At 40.9% G+C, this 18,508-nt stretch overlaps 1 pseudogene; it reads left to right on the top strand.

Moving 5' to 3' along the window:
- The window catches only part of LOC127966080 (multiple epidermal growth factor-like domains protein 10), a 66,557-nt pseudogene that overhangs the window by 30,513 nt on the left and 17,536 nt on the right, over positions 1-18,508 (top strand).

The raw sequence follows: 18,508 nt of genomic DNA, 5'->3' as shown, positions 1-18,508 counted from the left end.
ATAGCAGATCATTTGTAACTCTAAGGAGAGCAGTCTCAGTACTATGATACGGTCTAAATCCTGACTGGAAAATTTTTTCTAAGGAAATTTTTTCTAAGGAATATAATTGTGGGGATACAGTACCACTTTTTCTAATATCTTGGACAGAAAAGTAAGATTGATTATTGGTCTGTAATAAACTAGTTCTTTGGGGTGTAGTTGTGTGTGTTTTTTTTTTTTTTTTTTTTTTTGATGAGAGGCTTAATAACAGCCAGTTTGAAGGTTTTGGGGACATATCCTAATGACAATGAGGAATTAATAATAGTCAGAAGAGGACCTATGACTTCTGGCAGCACCTCTTTTAGGAGCTTAGATGGTATAGGGTCTAACATACATGTTGTTGGTTTAGATGATTTAACAAGTTTATACAATTCTTCCTCTCCTATAGTAGAGAATGAGTGGAACTGTTCCTCAGGGGGTCTATAGTGCACTGTCTGATGTGATACTGTAGCTGACGGCTGAATGGTTGCAATTTTATCTCTAATAGTATCGATTTTAGAAGTAAAGTAGTTCATAAAGTCATTACTGTTGTGGTGTTGGGAAATGTCAACACTTGTTGAGGCTTTATTTTTCATTAGTTTAGCAACTCTATTGAATAAATACCTGGGATGGTTTGTTTTCTTCTAAAAGAGAAGAGAAGTGATCAGATCTAGCCGTTCTTAATGCTTTTCTGTAAGATACTTTCCCACCAAGCAATACAAAATACCTCTATTCCATCTTAAGTCCTCATCATTACACATTGTTTAATGCATTAAACTGAACACAACTTTATTTAGATATGAACATAGTAGTAGTAGTAGTAGTAGTAGCCCTTTGTCACAAGTACCAATTGCAATTGTTTGGTCTTGGGGCGAGTAGCCGCATTCCAATTCCACGGATATTCTCTTTGTCCATTTCTGGTCTCAGATCGATCCAATTGCTTTTTCCAAAGCCGTGAGCTTCTCCATGGTTTTTTCCATGTTGCATTTCATCTCCATGTTGTTATCCATTTTGCAGTTAATAGTCTCAATCTCAATGCTGACCGCTCTGCCCACTGCTTCGATCATGACGGGCAGCCTTGTAAGCCTTTGACAGCTGTCACCGTTTTCTGAATTCCTCGATAAACCAGGGCAATGCCAATCCAATCAGCAGAATACCTGTTATCATGGTTACGAATAGGTAGATATAATGTCCTCCACGGAAAGATCCACCAGACACATGACCCTCCACCTCTCCCACACGTCCATCATGGAGCAAGCTGCGAACGTTCCGGCAGGGCAGTCAGGTTCCCCCGAAGCCAAAAGATGGTGTCAATTGCTTTGAGAAACCAGTTATCAAATCCATGATTTTTAGATGGAGAGCAGTGCAGAGATAGTCTCAGAGTATACGAGACAAGAGGAGCAAAGCAGGGAAGGTAAGGGAGAGGAGAGGGAGAGAAAATGCGATTGCTTTCTTTGAGAGCCAGAGATACTTTTTTCATCTCTATCTATGAAATTTCATTTTCATCTAACATCTCTAGTTTTTTCTGTTTGCTGTAGACCTGCTCCTCATATTCTGTGACCTCCTTCAACCATCTCCTTCTCATTTGTACAGTGCTATATGTGCCAGGATCACTTTCTTTTTACATTCACACACTTTCTAATATTTAAATTGCCATTACATTTGAATTGTAATAAGATCTGTTACCAATTAAACACAGACCTAAAGACTTTGCTGCATTTCCCCACCGAAATAAAAGCTTCAGAGTTAAAACAAACATTTAAAACTGATGATTTAGATGGATTAGTAATGAAATACCATTACCAAAAATAAAATAAAATAATTACTAGGGATGTACCAATATAACTTTTTCCAGTACTCACCCGATATGGATTCTTTTTATTTTTGGTACTTGTCGATACAGAGTACCGATACCGATATTTTTATTGCATTTGTATTTTTTTTATATATTAGGTACAGAAACCAAAAGAGTATGTTATCTGGTTAACTTAATTTATTAAATAGATACTCAAACCAAAATTTATTTAGACACCTTACTAGGGCTGAACGATATATCGTTATCGTATCTATATCTAGATATGAACTTTCAAGATATTACTATCGAAAAAAGCAACGATATAGACGATATAGATTTCCCCTCTCCGCGCTCGCCCTGCATACAACTCTGGCAGTCACAACAAACATCAGTTTTAGGAGTGCCCTTGACTGCACCGCTAAAGTCAGCGCGCACACACTAGGGACGTGGGAACTATATTGTGAGGGGGGGGGGCGGCGTTTCCATGGTGACGCGTCATTGCTTGTCACGTGACACACTGCAGCAGCAACAGCACTGAATGAATGATGATCTGCTTTTATATCATTTTTCCTTTTTTATTCAGAATATTCACAAATGTGTTAGTTATGGCATGAAATATCTGATATTCCGATTGTCAAATACATGCAAGTGGAAGTATATTGTTGTTTAAACACCTTTATAACGATCGCGTTAGTTGAGCTGTATGCGCGATGGGCACCGCCGTGTTAGTTTGTGCCGCAGACGCAGTTCAGAGAATCGGATCTGTTTGATTTACAACCTCTGTTTAAAACACGTGAATTCATCCACTTCTCCTGAAATACTTAAAAGTAAGTGGCTGGTGAACTGGGAATAGAATATGTAAACACTGAAGTTACTTACACAATGTGTATCTGATATGAATAAAACGTCACGAATTATAATGGAAAGGATTATTATTACCTCTTCCATAGACATCAGTGTGTATTTTACAAACTCTAAATGTATTGTTTTTTAGTACTTATGTGAATTTATATGTTTGAAACCTAAAATAAACAGTATGTGGTTGAAAACACTGAAAACTTATGATATATGACAGCTCTGAGCGCGCCTGTCTCTGGCTAAATTCATCATCGGCCGCCCCCCCAGCCCCCCCAGCCCCCCCTGTTCCAATGTCTATGCACACTGTACAGAGACAGCGGATAAATGAGTGCGGGGATAATGCGGCCGGTGGCAGTGCAGAATATGACTTGGTGCCAAAACATAAATCATCTTCCATAATTTGGAAGCATTTTGGATTCAGAAAAGACGATGTAAACCAGAGTGACGTGTTGTGCAGGTCATGCTTAGCAAAAGAAGACGTAGTCATATCGTATCGATATCGAGATATCTGGCATGATAATCGAGATATGAAATTTTTTCCATATCGTTCAGCCCCACACCTTACCATTACACATTATCACAGTTTATTCTCTATAGTTTAGAAGATGGTAATAAAATATGACCAGAACTCACAGTTAAAAAGTGTCAGGACAAATTAATCTTGATAATGTTAGATGACTTTGATAGAAAGGTATGTAATGGATTACAATCAACCCAAAATTATTCAGACAGCTGTTAGTATGACGGTATTTACACACAACTATCAATACTCAGTCGGGCAACTCTTATTCTTAATGACTGTCTGTAGTCTCCTGGGCATGCGTTCATCCAGCTTCATGCAAACCTGAACTTCAGTTTTTTTCACAGACTTGGTCTGAATAATTTTTGGTCCCAAATTTGTACCAGTCTTACTGGTAGTCCACTGATTGAAGAGTTTTTGGGTATACTTTGTTACAGTTTACTCATTTACATAAATGAACTATAGTGTCCTGCACCCACTAGTGAAAAAACGTATATCTGTGCTCTGATTTCGAATTTTATCCAATTATCTCATGTTTGGTTTAACTGTATATCCTTTGGTTGTTTTCACACTTAAATATGCCCATTAAATCATATTTTACAAGTTTTTGTTACTTTTTTTGTTCATCATCTGTAATTTAATAGCATTAGAGCTGCTCCATTGCCGAGACTTATTACTGTAATGACGCACTTCGCTGTATTATTGAAGGGAACCACTCTTTCACAAATAGAGGTCGCGTTTTTTGTTTTTTATCTGAAACGTGCTACAATTTATTTTCCAAAGCCACTCATGTAATGCAGAAACACTCAAGCAAGCAAAACACGTGCATTGCCTGCATGTATCTGTACTGGTGTAGAATGAGAGGGACAGTAGTAATACCACTGCATGCACAATCAGCTCATGCATGTCAGCTACACAGACATTAATAATGAATGTTTAACATTAGATTCATTTATTCATTTAACAGTTGAGAACAACTACTGTAGAAATGAACTGGCAGCAGTTTAATAATCAAAATATAATTTCTGGCCAAATAACACAGCCTTATACTGTAAAGAAATAATTTTAAAATGAAGATATTTTAAACTTACAAAAATATATATTTTTTTGTTTACCTGCATGTCGTATAACCCTTACCATTTTTTTCAACTGCTTGCACCCAAACTCTTCACTTGTCACACAGTTTCTGAAACAGCAGAAGCACACACCAAACCATACACTAATTCCTTGCCTATGAATCTGATTTCTGTTTCATAAAACACAACACACAATTCTCTATGTAACACAAAAATTCATAAAACAGGAAATACATTTTTTTCAACAGCTTGCACAAATAATTTAAACATTACACACAAATCAAAGAATTGCACACAAAATGCAAAATTCCTTACCTCTTGCAAAACGAAGCACTGCATTCAAAATATTACAAACACATCTCAAAAGCAAACATTTGCAAACACCTTTGCCATGATAGTAATTCCTGTTTGATTTGTGTGTGTTACATAGAGAATTGTGTGTTGTGTTTTGCAGAAAGTGTTTTGTGAAATTGAAAACTGTCTCAGAGTTAGAGAATAAGTGTCTTGTTTTTCAGATTTGGTGTGTGCTCTTCTGCTGTTTGAGTGACAGCTTTCAGAAACTGTGTGACAAGTGAAGATTTTGTGTGCAAGCAGTTGAAACACACTGTAAATGACTGAAATATGATATTCAATTCAGTTTATTTGTATAGCACTTTTCACAATGTAAATTATCAGCTTCGCAGGAAATGAATCACTCCACATTATATTTAGTAACAGCTTATAAGTGGTGACTATCTCAAGCTGATGTCCATATGGCAGAAATGTACGGTAATAATCATGTAGTTAATGAATGTCCTGTAATCAAACAGATGGTGAACACTATTAACAGCAAAGATTATGTTGCAGTCTTCAGAGATGCTTGAATAATGGTTTAATGTCAGATATGGAGATGCCAGCAGCAGCTGCAGTGAATGGTGTGTGTGTGTGTGTGTGTGTGTCTCTCAGCTGTCACCCCATGTCGGGCGAGTGTTTGTGCAGCCCGGGCTGGTCGGGCTTGTACTGTAATGAGACGTGTGCTCCTGGTTTATACGGCGAGGCATGTCAGCAGATCTGCAGCTGTCAGAACGGAGCCGACTGCCACAGCGTGAGCGGGGAGTGTGTCTGCGCGCCCGGATTCAAGGTACAGCTTCAGAAAGACACTCTGTGTGTGTGTGTGTGTGTGCTGGAGTCAGACACTAATGTGTGCTCCTCTCCCTGTCCCGCCGGCACCTACGGCATCAACTGCAGCTCGGTGTGCTCCTGTAAGAACGCAGCTGCTTGCTCACCCATCGACGGATCCTGCTCCTGCCAAGCAGGTAACTTACCTCAGACCCCGCTCTTCTGAAGGACTCATGACATCTACTTTTATTATTGGTATCGGCTCCGATACTGGCATTTTCTGTGGATCGGGTATCGTCAGACGAGACCAAGTCAAATCCAGTATTATGTGCGTATACTGTTCTGTGTTATTCTTGAGCCCCATCGAAAGGCACAAAAACATAAAGAACCAAAATGTTTCTGTGCACTGTATTTGAAGTGTTCTGAAGCTGTTCCATAGTTCAGTGTGAGGTACAGAATAATATTGAAGTCATTAAATTCAGTTCACATAAACTCTTCTCTGTCTGTCATCCTTCGTTCATCGACCAAACTGTGTGTTGTGTTTGGTTACTACAGTTTAAAACTGTTCATAGAAAAGGCTCATTTAACTAATACACAGATTTAATACACCAAGAATCAATATCTCCTTCTTTTGTACTAGTGATGTCCGGTTCACGAACGAATCGTTTGATTTAACCGGTTCTTCTCAGTGAATCGTTTGAACTGGTTCACGTCTCCAGTAAGTATTAATCCACAAATAACTTAAGTTATTCACTGTTTTAACATGGCTGACACTCTCAGTCGAAATGAACCAGTATCCCGGAGTAATTCATTGACTCAAACAGTACACTGACTGAACTGCTGTGAAGAGAGAACTGAAGATGAACGGCTTGTGTGTTGTAACTCTTCTCTGTGACTGCCTGTTGTTTCAAGCTCATCATTCTGAGCACAGGATGTGCATAAGCACTCTGGTGCCTTTGTATTCAATCAAAGATTAATAATAGTCTTTCTTGTTCTGTCCTATCACATGTTTCTGCCTTAATTACTGTGCTATACATTTAAGGCGAGACACTGCAGGTGAATAGGGCAAAAAAAATAACTAATAGTTATCACCTTACTTACCCAGTTGATTGATTACATTGATTATTGCAAACATTTTTTGTATTACAAGTTTTCAAAAATTTTATGTTTAAATATGCAAATGAAGCATTATTTAATGAAATATGTGCTAATTTGAATAAACTGTCACACCACGGTCTGTCCAGCAGAGGGAAACCTTGAGCACAAGACCTTCCACAACTTCCTCCTGATTTCCTGTTAATGATTAGCTCAATGATGTCACCTGTGTCTGGCTTGTTAGTGTTTGTGCGTGGGCATATATAAGGCCTGCATTCATTTGTATCTTTGCTCAGTCTTGAAGGTCTTTTGTTCAGACAGATCCTTTGGCCCTATGTTTTGGATTTCTTTGAGAGACTTTTTGCTCAGAACATTGACCTGCTTATTTGTAGGCTTTACTTTGTTTTTCTGGACCTTTTTGCCTTGTGGATCTGTACCTTCTTCAGCCATGCTTCAGAATTTAACTTTCATGTTTATTCAAGAAAGACACTAAGTAAAGACAGTTTGTTTTTCTCCAATCCTGCCTTGTGTGGTTCTCTGCAATTTGGGTCTACACTGCTCTGTGGTGTAGTGGCTAGAGCATTGGGCTACCTGCAACACATTCTGGGTTCTAGCCCTGGTTGTGACAGCAAGACTGAGCCAGCAAATGATGGACCCAGCAGAGGCTGAACAGATTAATGGAGCCCTTAGCAAACAGGGAGTATTGCTTGGAACACATGCATCACAGCTACAGAGGCTGACAGATGCTGTTAACCAGATTGGGGAATCTCTGCAACAACTACAAGCCCACTTTCCCCGAGAACCTGTAGCAGCACCAGCCCCAGATCTTCCACCAATAGCTGCACCTATTTCCCAGGAACCCAAGATCCCAGCCCCTCAGCGCTATGATGGGAAGCCTGGTACATGTAAGGGTTTCCTGACTCAAGTCTCTCTGATTTTTGAACTCCAACCCTCTTCCTTTGCTTCTGAGAAGGCTAAGATTGCATATATAATATCCCTGTTGTGTGATCGTGCCCTGGATTGGGCCTCAGCTCTTTGGAGACAACAGTCCCCCGTTTGCTCGGATCTAAAGGTGTTCACCGAGACTCTCCAACAGGTGTTCGACCATCCAGTCAGTGGCCGTGAGGCAGCAAGAAGGTTGCTTGACCTACGCCAGGGGCATCAATCTGTGGCTGATTATGCCATTGAGTTCCGTACTCTGGCTTCTGAGAGTAAATGGGATTCAGAGGCTCTTCTTTCAACCTTCTACCGTGGCCTTTCTGAAGATGTTAAGGATGAATTAGCCAGTAGAGACTGGGGTTCAAGTCTGGAGGAACTCATAACCTTGGCCATCCGCATTGATAACCGTATTCGTGAGAGGAGAAGAGAACGTTGCTCTCCCCAAGTCATGCCCATGTTATCACCTACAAATGTTCCAGAAATTGTTCATCTCAACCAACAGACAGAGGAAGAACCAATGCAGCTGGGCAGGACTCGTCTATCACCTAAAGAGAGAGAGAGGCACATGAGAGAGGGTCGTTGTTTCTACTGTGGAGGTACTGGCCACATGCGCTCTTCCTGCCCTGAATTAGCGTTAAAAGCCAAGGCTCGCTAGGGTGTGTGGGGACCTTAGCGAGTGGAACTGCCCAGTTTAACACTCCTCACTCCCGTTTACTGTTGTCAGCTACCATTACTTGGGGGGATGCAAAAGATAAGAGAATATCATTGAAGGCATTTGTGGATTCAGGTGCGGCTGACAATTTTTTGGACATTGAACTGGCAAAAAAGATGTGTATCCCCTATGAGACTTGTCCTGAATCCTGGAAAGTTGAAGCCCGGAATGGCAGACTATTGGGTCTGGAGTGATCAGGTTTAGAACCGTTCCTCTGTGTTTAACCATTGAAGCTAACCATCATGAGACAATCTCCTTTTATCTTATTGAGTCTTCCAGAGAACCCCTTATCCTTGGTTACCCCTGGTTGCGGCTTCACAACCCTCAATTTTCCTGGACCTCGGGAACTCTTCTTGACTGGGGTTCAGCATGTAAGGACTCCTGCACCTCTCCTGCTTCCTTTGTGGCTGGGAATAAAGAAATTATGGCAGCTATTGAAGAGGTGAGTGTCTGTTCATTGAATAATCTACCAGATCTGACACCTATGCCCCTTGAATATTATGAGTTGAGAGAAGTGTTTAGCAAACAATGTGCTACCAAACTACCACCTCACAGACCATATGATTGTGCTATTGACCTCCTTCCTGGCACACTCCCTCCTAGAGGTCATCTATATTCCCTCTCTGCCCCAGAAACTAAAGCCATGAATGAATATATTCAGGATGCTTTAAGAACTGGCTTCATTCGCCCATCAACATCACCAGCTAGTGCTGGTTTCTTTTTTGTCCCTAAGAAATATGGCAGCCTTAGGCCTTGCATAGACTACCGTGGGCTCAATAAAATAACTATTAAGAATCGTTACCCTCTCCCACTCATGTCATCTGCGTTTGAACTGCTTCAGAAAGCTAAGATTTTTTCAAAATTAGATTTGCGGAGTGCATACAACTTGGTACGTATTCGGAAGGGTGATGAATGGAAAACAGCCTTCAGTACTCCAACTGGCCATTGGGAATACCAAGTCATGCCCTTTGGATTGGCTAATGCCCCAGCTGTGTTTCAAGCTTTCATTAATGATGTCCTGAGGGAGATGCTGAATCGTTTCGTGTTTGTCTATCTAGATGACATATTAATCTTCTCAAACTCTCTACAGGAACATATTCACCATGTCCAACAAGTTCTGAAGAATCTACTTGAGAATCATCTTTTTGTAAAGCTTGAAAAGTGTGAGTTTCATGTGTCTCAAGTCTCATTCCTAGGCTATGTTGTATCTCAAGAAGGCATCCAGGTGGAACAAAAGAAGGTATCTGCCATCACAAACTGGCCCCAGCCCAAAACACTGAAGCAGGTACAAAGATTTCTTGGCTTTGCCAATTTCTATAGGAGGTTTATTCGTAACTTCAGCACAATTGCAGCACCCATTTCCGCTCTTACGAAGGGTTCACCCACTCATATTCACTGGACTGCTGAAGCTCTGAAGTCTTTTGACAGGTTAAAGATACTGTTTGCTTCTGCCCCAATCTTGGTACACCCAGACCCTGAATTACCTTTTATTGTTGAAGTGGATGCATCTGAAGTGGGAGTAGGAGCAGTTCTCTCTCAGAGATCCGTTACAGATAACAAGGTTCATCCATGTTCCTTCTTTTCCAGACGCCTGTCTTCAGCAGAAAAAAATTACGATGTGGGTAACCGAGAACTCCTAGCTGTGAAACTAGCACTAGAAGAGTGGCGCCACTGGCTAGAGGGGTCCAAGCATCCTTTCATTGTGTGGACAGACCACAAGAACCTGTCCTATCTACAGCAGGCTAAGCGCCTTAACCCTCGTCAGGCTAGGTGGGCCCTCTTTTTTACCCGTTTCAATTTTGTGATCTCTTACAGACCTGGATCAAAGAATGTAAAGGCTGATGCCTTATCACGACAGTATGATTGCTCCCAGAAGGACCGTTCCCCAGAATTCATCATTCCCAGAGACCGCATACTGGCACCTATTTGCCGGTCCATCGAAGATACTGTGCGTGAGGCGCTACATGGCGTGCACATTCCTGATGAGGTTCCAGCAGGATGCTTGTTTGTTCCCAAGGAAGCAAGATCTGAGGTCCTTCAGTGGGGTCATGCCTCCTCCCTTGCTGGACATCCAGGAGTAGAGAGGACATTGGATTTTATTCAAAGACGGTTTTGGTGGCCAGAGTTGTCAAGAGAGGTCCGATCTTTTGTACAAGCCTGCCCAGTCTGTGCTCAACAGAAGGCTTCTAATCAGCGCCCTGCCGGTCTTCTACACCCATTGCCAATCCCTCAACGTCCCTGGTCTCATGTATCCATGGATTTTATCACGGGTTTGCCAGTATCTGAAGGTAACACTGTTGTACTGGTGGTGGTGGACCGCTTCTCTAAAGCTGCACATTTCATTCCGTTACCTAAACTCCCTTCTGCTAAAGAAACTGCTGACATTGTCCTTCAAAATGTTGTAAGGATCCATGGAATTCCTGTGGACATCGTTACGGATCGGGGTCCCCAGTTCATGTCTCGTTATTGGAAGGCATTCTGGTCTCTATTTGGCTCTTCTGTCAGTCTCTCTTCAGGTTTCCACCCTCAGTCAAATGGCCAAACAGAACGGGTGAATCAGGAGTTGGAGAAATATCTTCGCTGCTTCACATCCCATCAGCCATCCTCTTGGAGTCGGTTCTTGGTATGGGCAGAGCTGGCACACAACACCTTACGCAGCTCCTCCACTGGATTTTCTCCATTCAAGTGTCAATTTGGATTTGAGCCACCATTGTTCTTCAGTCAAGAAATAGAGGTTGGAGTTCCTAATGCAAAAAAGTTTGTTGAACGTTGCAGAAAGACATGGAAAAGGGCTCACTTGGCCTTGAAAAGTGCTTCAGCTCGTTTCCAGAAGTATGCTGACAGGAGAAGAAGGGTGACCCCATACTTCAGAATTGGACAAAGGGTCTGGCTCTCAGCTAAGGATTTGCCTTTAAGAGTTGAGTCCAAGAAACTTGCCCCAAGATTTGTTGGCCCATTCAAGATCACTAGAAGGGTCAATCCCGTTACATACCAGCTTGCTCTACCAAGATCGATGAGAGTAAGACCTACCTTCCATGTTTCTCAACTGAAACCTGTAGTAACCTCTCCTTTGTCTCCCCCAGGTCCCGTCCCTCCCCCTCCTCGTATTATAGAAGGTGGCCCCACGTATACAGTGAGGAGGCTGTTAGACTCAAGACGCCGTGGCCGTGGTTTTCACTACCTGGTCGACTGGGAGGGATATGGGCCTGAGGAGCGTACCTGGGTGCCAGCATGACACATCTTGGACCCAGACTTGATCAAAACATTCCATCGCTTGCATCCTGACCATCCAGGGCCGTCTGGAGCCGGCCATAAAGGGGGGGGGCCCTGTCACACCACGGTCTGTCCAGCAGAGGGAAACCTAGAGCACAAGACCTTCCACAACTTCCTCCTGATTTCCTGTTAATGATTAGCTCAATGATGTCACCTGTGTCTGGCTTGTTAGTGTTTGTGCGTGGGCATATATAAGGCCTGCATTCATTTGTATCTTTGCTCAGTCTTGAAGGTCTTTTGTTCAGACAGATCCTTTGGCCCTATGTTTTGGATTTCTTTGAGAGACTTTTTGCTCAGAACATTGACCTGCTTATTTGTAGGCTTTACTTTGTTTTTCTGGACCTTTTTGCCTTGTGGATCTGTACCTTCTTCAGCCATGCTTCAGAATTTAACTTTCATATTTATTCAAGAAAGACACTAAGTAAAGACAGTTTGTTTTTCTCCAATCCTGCCTTGTGTGGTTCTCTGCAATTTGGGTCTACACTGCTCTGTGGTGTAGTGGCTAGAGCATTGGGCTACCTGCAACACATTCTGGGTTCTAGCCCCGGTTGTGACATAAACGTCTAGTACAAAAATCTGAACACTAGATGAAGTCAGTTTCAAAATTTTTGTTTAATTTTTTTGACATATTAGAGTTGAATGTTTTTACAGAGGGAATTCTGGGTATCTTTTTTTGTCACTCCATAATTGAGAAAATATTTTGAACAGCCAGAAAACAATATATTTTCACAATTTTGGGGGGAATAAAATGTTGTATATAATCAAGGAAAATATATATGAACAAATCCCTCTGTAAAATCCTTCAGAATATAGACAGGAATAAAAATGTCAAGTTTGGTGTGTGTAAGTGCTACTGAAGTGGAGATTTATGGCTCAGTGTTGAAGAAAAAACTCATTTTGAGAAAACGGCCTTTAAAAATATGTATTGTAATTGAGATCTATTGACACAAACAGATAAAGTGCTATAAAAGAAACACTTAACAGTGTCTTTTGGATGTTTTCCTTCCACTAGTTTGAAAAAGCACTTTATGAAAAACCAAAAAGCCCAAAATCTCAAAATTGACAGGTGCTTGAAAAAACAGCGTGTGTTTGCCTGCCTGTGTCTCACCTTAAAATAAATGTCTTTTATATTTCTGTATGAATGATTTATATACTTGTTTATATGTTATTTATATACTTGTATGTATTTTTAAAATTGCTCTTTGTATTGTTGTAAGATTTTTACAGTACAAAGAGTAATGTGTACATTTTGAAACCCAGATGAAAAATTCTGTGATCATTTTGTCAATCTCATGTCGTTCCTCGTCAGAAGACAAATAAAGGTGTTTTGTGTTTGGTGTCAGGATGGCACGGGGTGGACTGCTCCATCATCTGCCCCAGCGGCTGGTGGGGTCTGGGCTGTAACCTGACGTGTGTGTGTGGGAACAGAGGAGCCTGTAGCGCTCTGGACAGGAGCTGCTCCTGTACCCCGGGCTGGAGAGGAGACCGCTGCCATCAACACTGTCAGGTCAGCTTTCCTCCAACACCTCCAACACCTCAGCCCAGAGACACCAAACCTCTTACTGAACCCAGTCACACAGTCAAAGCTAACTCTGGGACCTTTCCAGGGTCCCGGGTTCTCAGACGTGAAGAATGGTTGGGTAAACCTATACAGTCACAGTGATGAATGGAAACTACAACAAATATGATTTTATGTTCCCATTTGCTCAAAACAAATAAAACCGCAATGTTTCTAGAACAACAGAGAACAATATTGGGATGCTGAATGAGTCAGATTTCCCGTTTGCAGTCAGTATGTTATAGCTATACATATTTTTGTAAATGAAATACCAGAGGATCTGTTGTGTGTTGTGGACTGATGCAGGATGGGACGTATGGGCTGGACTGTGGTGAGCGCTGTGACGGGTGTCAGCCCTCGACCGGACACTGCCGCTGTCTGGACGGATGGACAGGTAAAGCAGCTGAGACTCTTCTCACAAGCTGTTCCCCACCGCAGAAGCCAGTTCTCAGATTAGTGGGCTTTAAGGTGGCTGTTCCTAAATATGTATGATGTTACAGCCTCAATGTCCATCCACCCCAATCACCCAAAACCACTGGTCCTGCTTCTAACATCTTTAGTGACCATTTAGAAAAGGTTTATTTATTTACTGATTGACTCAAATATCCTGCTAAAGGTAAAGTTAAATCTTTACTCTCCATCAAGTTGATCCAAACCTGCAGGTTTTCTACAAAAGAAGATATTTTGAAGAATGTTTGTAACCAAATGATTGCTGGTCCCCATTTGTCACGCGGTGGGTGTAAAAGTAAGTGCACGATGAAGGAGTAGGGTACATAGTAATATTTAATAATAATCCACAGGACCACATAAGCACAAATAATTGCAGACAACGGAACAGGGAAGAACATAGGACTTAAATACTAGAGAAGTATTCAGGGAGGAACTGGAACGGTAGAGTAGTTGATCAAAAGCCATGGAGAATAACCAGGAACTGAATCAGAAACAGATGGAAAACTAAAGCTACACAGAACATAACCGTGACACCATTGACTTCCACAGTATTTTTTTTCCATAGGCTACTTTGAAAGTCAATGCGGAAAAGCAATAGTTTGGGTACCAGCATTCTTACGGTTGGGAGCAAATGTTTATTTTGTGATGAAGTGTGTGAGCAGCAGGTCATGTGAGCGTTCGTGTGGATGTGTCATTATGTTTGTATGTGGTGTGGTGTTCTCTCCCACTCATTCCTGGGGTTTGTGCCGGACTCCGGCTGCATACTGATGCCCTCGGCGGCACTAGAATGATCTCCAGCTCCCAGCAACACACTCTCACTCTCTGAAGAGCTTTTGTCTGAGTTCTGGCAGCACTGAGCCACTTCAGCGCTCGGCCTGAGCTCCAGACTCACGTGTAATCATCTGTCCTGACGGTCGCTGGGTTAGGACCAGTTCACTCCATCACGCAGTATGGTTCTGCTCATTATCAGCATGCTCTGTGCTTACGTCTTCTGCCACTTCCAGTGATCAAGCTCTTGACAGCAGCATGGACTTTTGATTGACTGTTGTTCATTCTGTGAGTGTGTGTGAGTGTGTGTGTGTGCATGCATTGGGAGATGAAGAAGGGATATGAAATGAAGTTCAAAACATAAGTTTTGGAGAAGCATTATTATTTAGTAATGTCAGTAGAACATCAGAATCAACTGAAACTTCAAATTTAATGGTATTTAATTTAATTATTTACAGATTACATGTAATAGATGACTCTTTCTTGAAAATTGGTAATTAGTTTGTAATCTGTGTCATTATACATCTTAAAAAAAAAAAAGGTTTGGCTGTTAAAACTACAAAGAAATTCAGTCGAGAGCAGTGAGTGATTTTCATTTTCTTGGATTAACATTACAGCAGCCAGTAGCTAAATTAGGCGCGGTCCCTTTAAGAGAAGATGAACGCATCCAATATAATACACATCCCATTTTTCCTCAACTGTTTACTTTCACTTAAGAAATAACTGACAGTTTTTTTTTTTTGAGCATAATTTCCAAGGTGGATATTTTGACATGTTTTGTATGTATTTGTCGGCACAAGAGCAAAAATAAGCAAATTCGATGTTCAAGTGTTTTGAGACGCCTTTCTCTGCGCGAGCCCTGAACACCAGAACACCATATATATATATATTAGTAATTATTATCATTATTATTATTATTTATGTTGCAAAGAGCTGAGAATATTAATACTGTTATTATTTACATTTGTATGGTATAGTGTATATTGTTATTAAAACTTCATGTTTCACTTGATTATACATTTAGTCAGGAATTATAATTTGGAAAAAGTCTAACTAGTAAAACTAATACAAGTATATACATTAAAAAGACTAACTTATGTTTATGATCTCTTCTGAATAAAGCACTTCATTCTTTTTTTCTGAGGAAATCTCAAATCCTGAGCTCAAGTCAAGTCACCGTTATTTATATAGCGCTTTAAACAAAATACATTGTGTCAAAGCAACTGAACAACATTCATTAGGAAAACAGTGTCTCAATAATGAAGAATGATAGTTAAAGGCAGTTCATCATTGAATTCAGTGATGTCATCTCTGTTCAGTTTAAATAGTGTCATCAAGAGTTCTTACTAGAACAAGGAAGTATGACCATATTAGCCCGGTCCTGTCAACACTGAACTGACTCCCTATCAAACATTGTATAGATTTTAAAATATTGCTTATTACTTATAAAGCCCTGAATGGTTTAGCACCTCAGTATTTGAATGAGCTCCTTTTACATTATACTCCTCTACGTCCGCTACGTTCTCAAAACTCAGGCAATTTGATAATACCTAGAATATCAAAATCAACTGCGGGCGGCAGATCCTTTTCCTATTTGGCGCCTAAACTCTGGAATAACCTACCTAACATTGTTCGGGAGGCAGACACACTCTTGCAGTTTAAATCTAGATTAAAGACCCTTCTCTTTAACCTGGCATACACATAACATACTAATATGCTTTATATATCCAAATCCATTAAAGGATTTTTAGGCTGCATTGATTAGGTAAACCGGAACCGGAGAAGACTCTGTCCCTTTCAGTGATGACCTCCTTGTGGAGGGTGTTGATGATGGTCTTCTGGACAACTGTCATGTCAGTAGTCTTTCCCATCATTTTGCTTACATGTTATAAACTAACCCAAGAGGGACAAAATATTTATACTCAAAATGAATCAAACTAATCAAGCTCAAAATTGAATATTCACATTTTTTTTTCATTTTCCTAAGCTACTTTAGTTCTGGCCTGTTCAGTTATAACTGTGATTGTAGTAATTCATGAAATCGCCTTAAAGTGTGCATTACAAGGCAGAAATAATGCATAATATATAGAGGCTTTATGTAAAGTGTTACTGATAGTTTTGTGAAGCATCAATTGAGAGATGTTTTTTTTTTCTGTGACTCTAAATTGATGTTGTGTGTGTGTGTGTGTGTGTGTTTCTGACAGGCCTTCACTGTGACAGTGTGTGTGCGGAGGGCCGCTGGGGGCCCAACTGCTCTCTGTCCTGTAACTGTAAGAATGGAGCGTGGTGTTCCCCGGACGAGGGTACGTGCGAGTGTATGATTCAGAGGAAGCACCTGCCAGCGCAGTGAGTGCTCGAACACACGCCTGCCTCTCGTCCCACCGTGCTGTGTCTGTTTTCTCATCCGCTCTGTTATCATGTTTCTCCACACGCTCCTAGTCTGTTCTCCGGGTTTCTTTGGCCACCGCTGTAGCCTGTCCACACTGCGTCCACAGCAGTGGCCCCTGTCACCATGAGACTGTCTGCCCGGGTTCAGAGGGGCGCTCTGCAACGAAGGCAAGAAACAGAGGCACTCACTCACTCCTGCTGTCCAGCTGTCAGATAGTCTGAATCATGCGGGGAGAGTGTCTTCTCTTTCTGTAGTGTCTTCCATTTCCACACTCCAGAGTTTGTGCTGTGGTTGTGTCAGCAGACGCTGGTGTTGATGTCTGTCTCTGTCTGCAGTGTGTCCCAGTGGCAGGTTCAGTAAGAACTGTGCGTGGAGCTGCACCTGCACTAATAACGGCAGGTGTGACCCCATCGACGGCTCGTGTCAGTGTTCCCCGGCTGGATCGGCAGTGACCGCTCACAGCGTCAGTATTCTGTGCAATCACACTAAAACACTAAAGCTCTTCCTCTGTCAGATTCTGCCTTACACACCGATTCATCTCAGGCTCTTTCTAAAACACAGAATCACTCCTTTATACTGGTTTGCAGTGTTTTGGGTGAATCTCGTAAAAAAAAACATCATAAAAGAGCTTCTTCGGGCTTTAGAACCGAGATTAGTTAATTCTCCGTCCCAAGTGAGACACAAGGCCACTCAGAACAGTGATGTGATGTGTTTTAGTGCTCGGCTGTTTGACTGACTTCAGCTCAGCTCATCGGATGACAAAACCAGTTTCTGATCATCAGATGACTTAAGCTAATGAAACATGGGGCAACTTTTTGAGTAATGTTGCTGTCAACAGGCAACCAGGTGAGACACGAAGCCCTTGACCGATCTAAATTATGCAAATGTATTTCCCATTTTCAACGGGAAAGTGCCCAAGCAACATTGCTCATACATTTGCCCCGTGTATTCTCAGCCTTAATGTTGGCCATTCTCTGTGTCTGAAGAGATTGTGGCTGTCTGCACACTTCCTCTCAGGAAGGTTCAGTATGATCCTATGATACGATCTAAATCCTTACTGGAAATCCTCTCAATCTGTAATTGATAGCAGATGTTGAGATGTTGAGCATTGTATAATGTGATGTGATATGATTTTGTATTTTGACCATTACAGATGTTTACTGATGTGTCTAATGACATAACACTTATCAAATTAATTATTTGAGATTTTATAAATATATATATATATATATATATATATATATAGTGAAGTGTTATCCTCCTGAATAATATATAGCATGTTACATCTGGGTTGTTGTAACTGATAGAAAATATTACTTTGCACATCTGGACAAACGATCCCATGCAGTTCCTTGAATTGGCTGAGCTGACGTAGCTCTTCTCCTGTAAGTGGATGGTTTACATGAAGACAATGCTCAGTGAAAGTTTATCACTCAGGAGAATTAGGAACCGAGTTTGTTTTTACCCATGACTTTGGTTTAATAAAGCTCTCTTTGTGCTCCGACCTCATTCAGTGTCTGTGGTCTCTTGCTTCTCTTTATGATCACCAAGGCTGCATTTTATTGGTGAAGATGCGGTAAAACTGTTTTTGCGGGTTCATATTTTTGTGGAAACCATTATATATATTTTTTTCTCCAAGAATCTTTGATAAACAGAAAGTTCAATGAACACCATAAATTTTGAAATATTTTAAGTTATACATGTTTTTTGTAACTTTTGATCAATTTAGTATGTCAGTATTTTTATTAAAGTATTTTATCCCACCGATCACAATAGTGATCGTAAAGAAGGTTTTCATTTATAAAGCTCTAAAAATATTACTGACTGTGTAGTTTTAGTGCATTTTCTGCAAATATGGAAAAATTAAAGGGTCTTAAATAAATAGTTATAATGTATTATAAGTCTCATATCTTGCCATTTTTCCGATGTTACTTTACTTAAAGCGGTCAAAGACCACTT

Source organism: Carassius gibelio, chromosome B10 (assembly GCF_023724105.1).
Source record: "Carassius gibelio isolate Cgi1373 ecotype wild population from Czech Republic chromosome B10, carGib1.2-hapl.c, whole genome shotgun sequence".
NCBI lineage: Eukaryota > Metazoa > Chordata > Actinopteri > Cypriniformes > Cyprinidae > Carassius > Carassius gibelio.
Note: the sequence above shows the minus strand (reverse complement) of the source record. Positions and strands in the feature narration are given on the sequence as shown.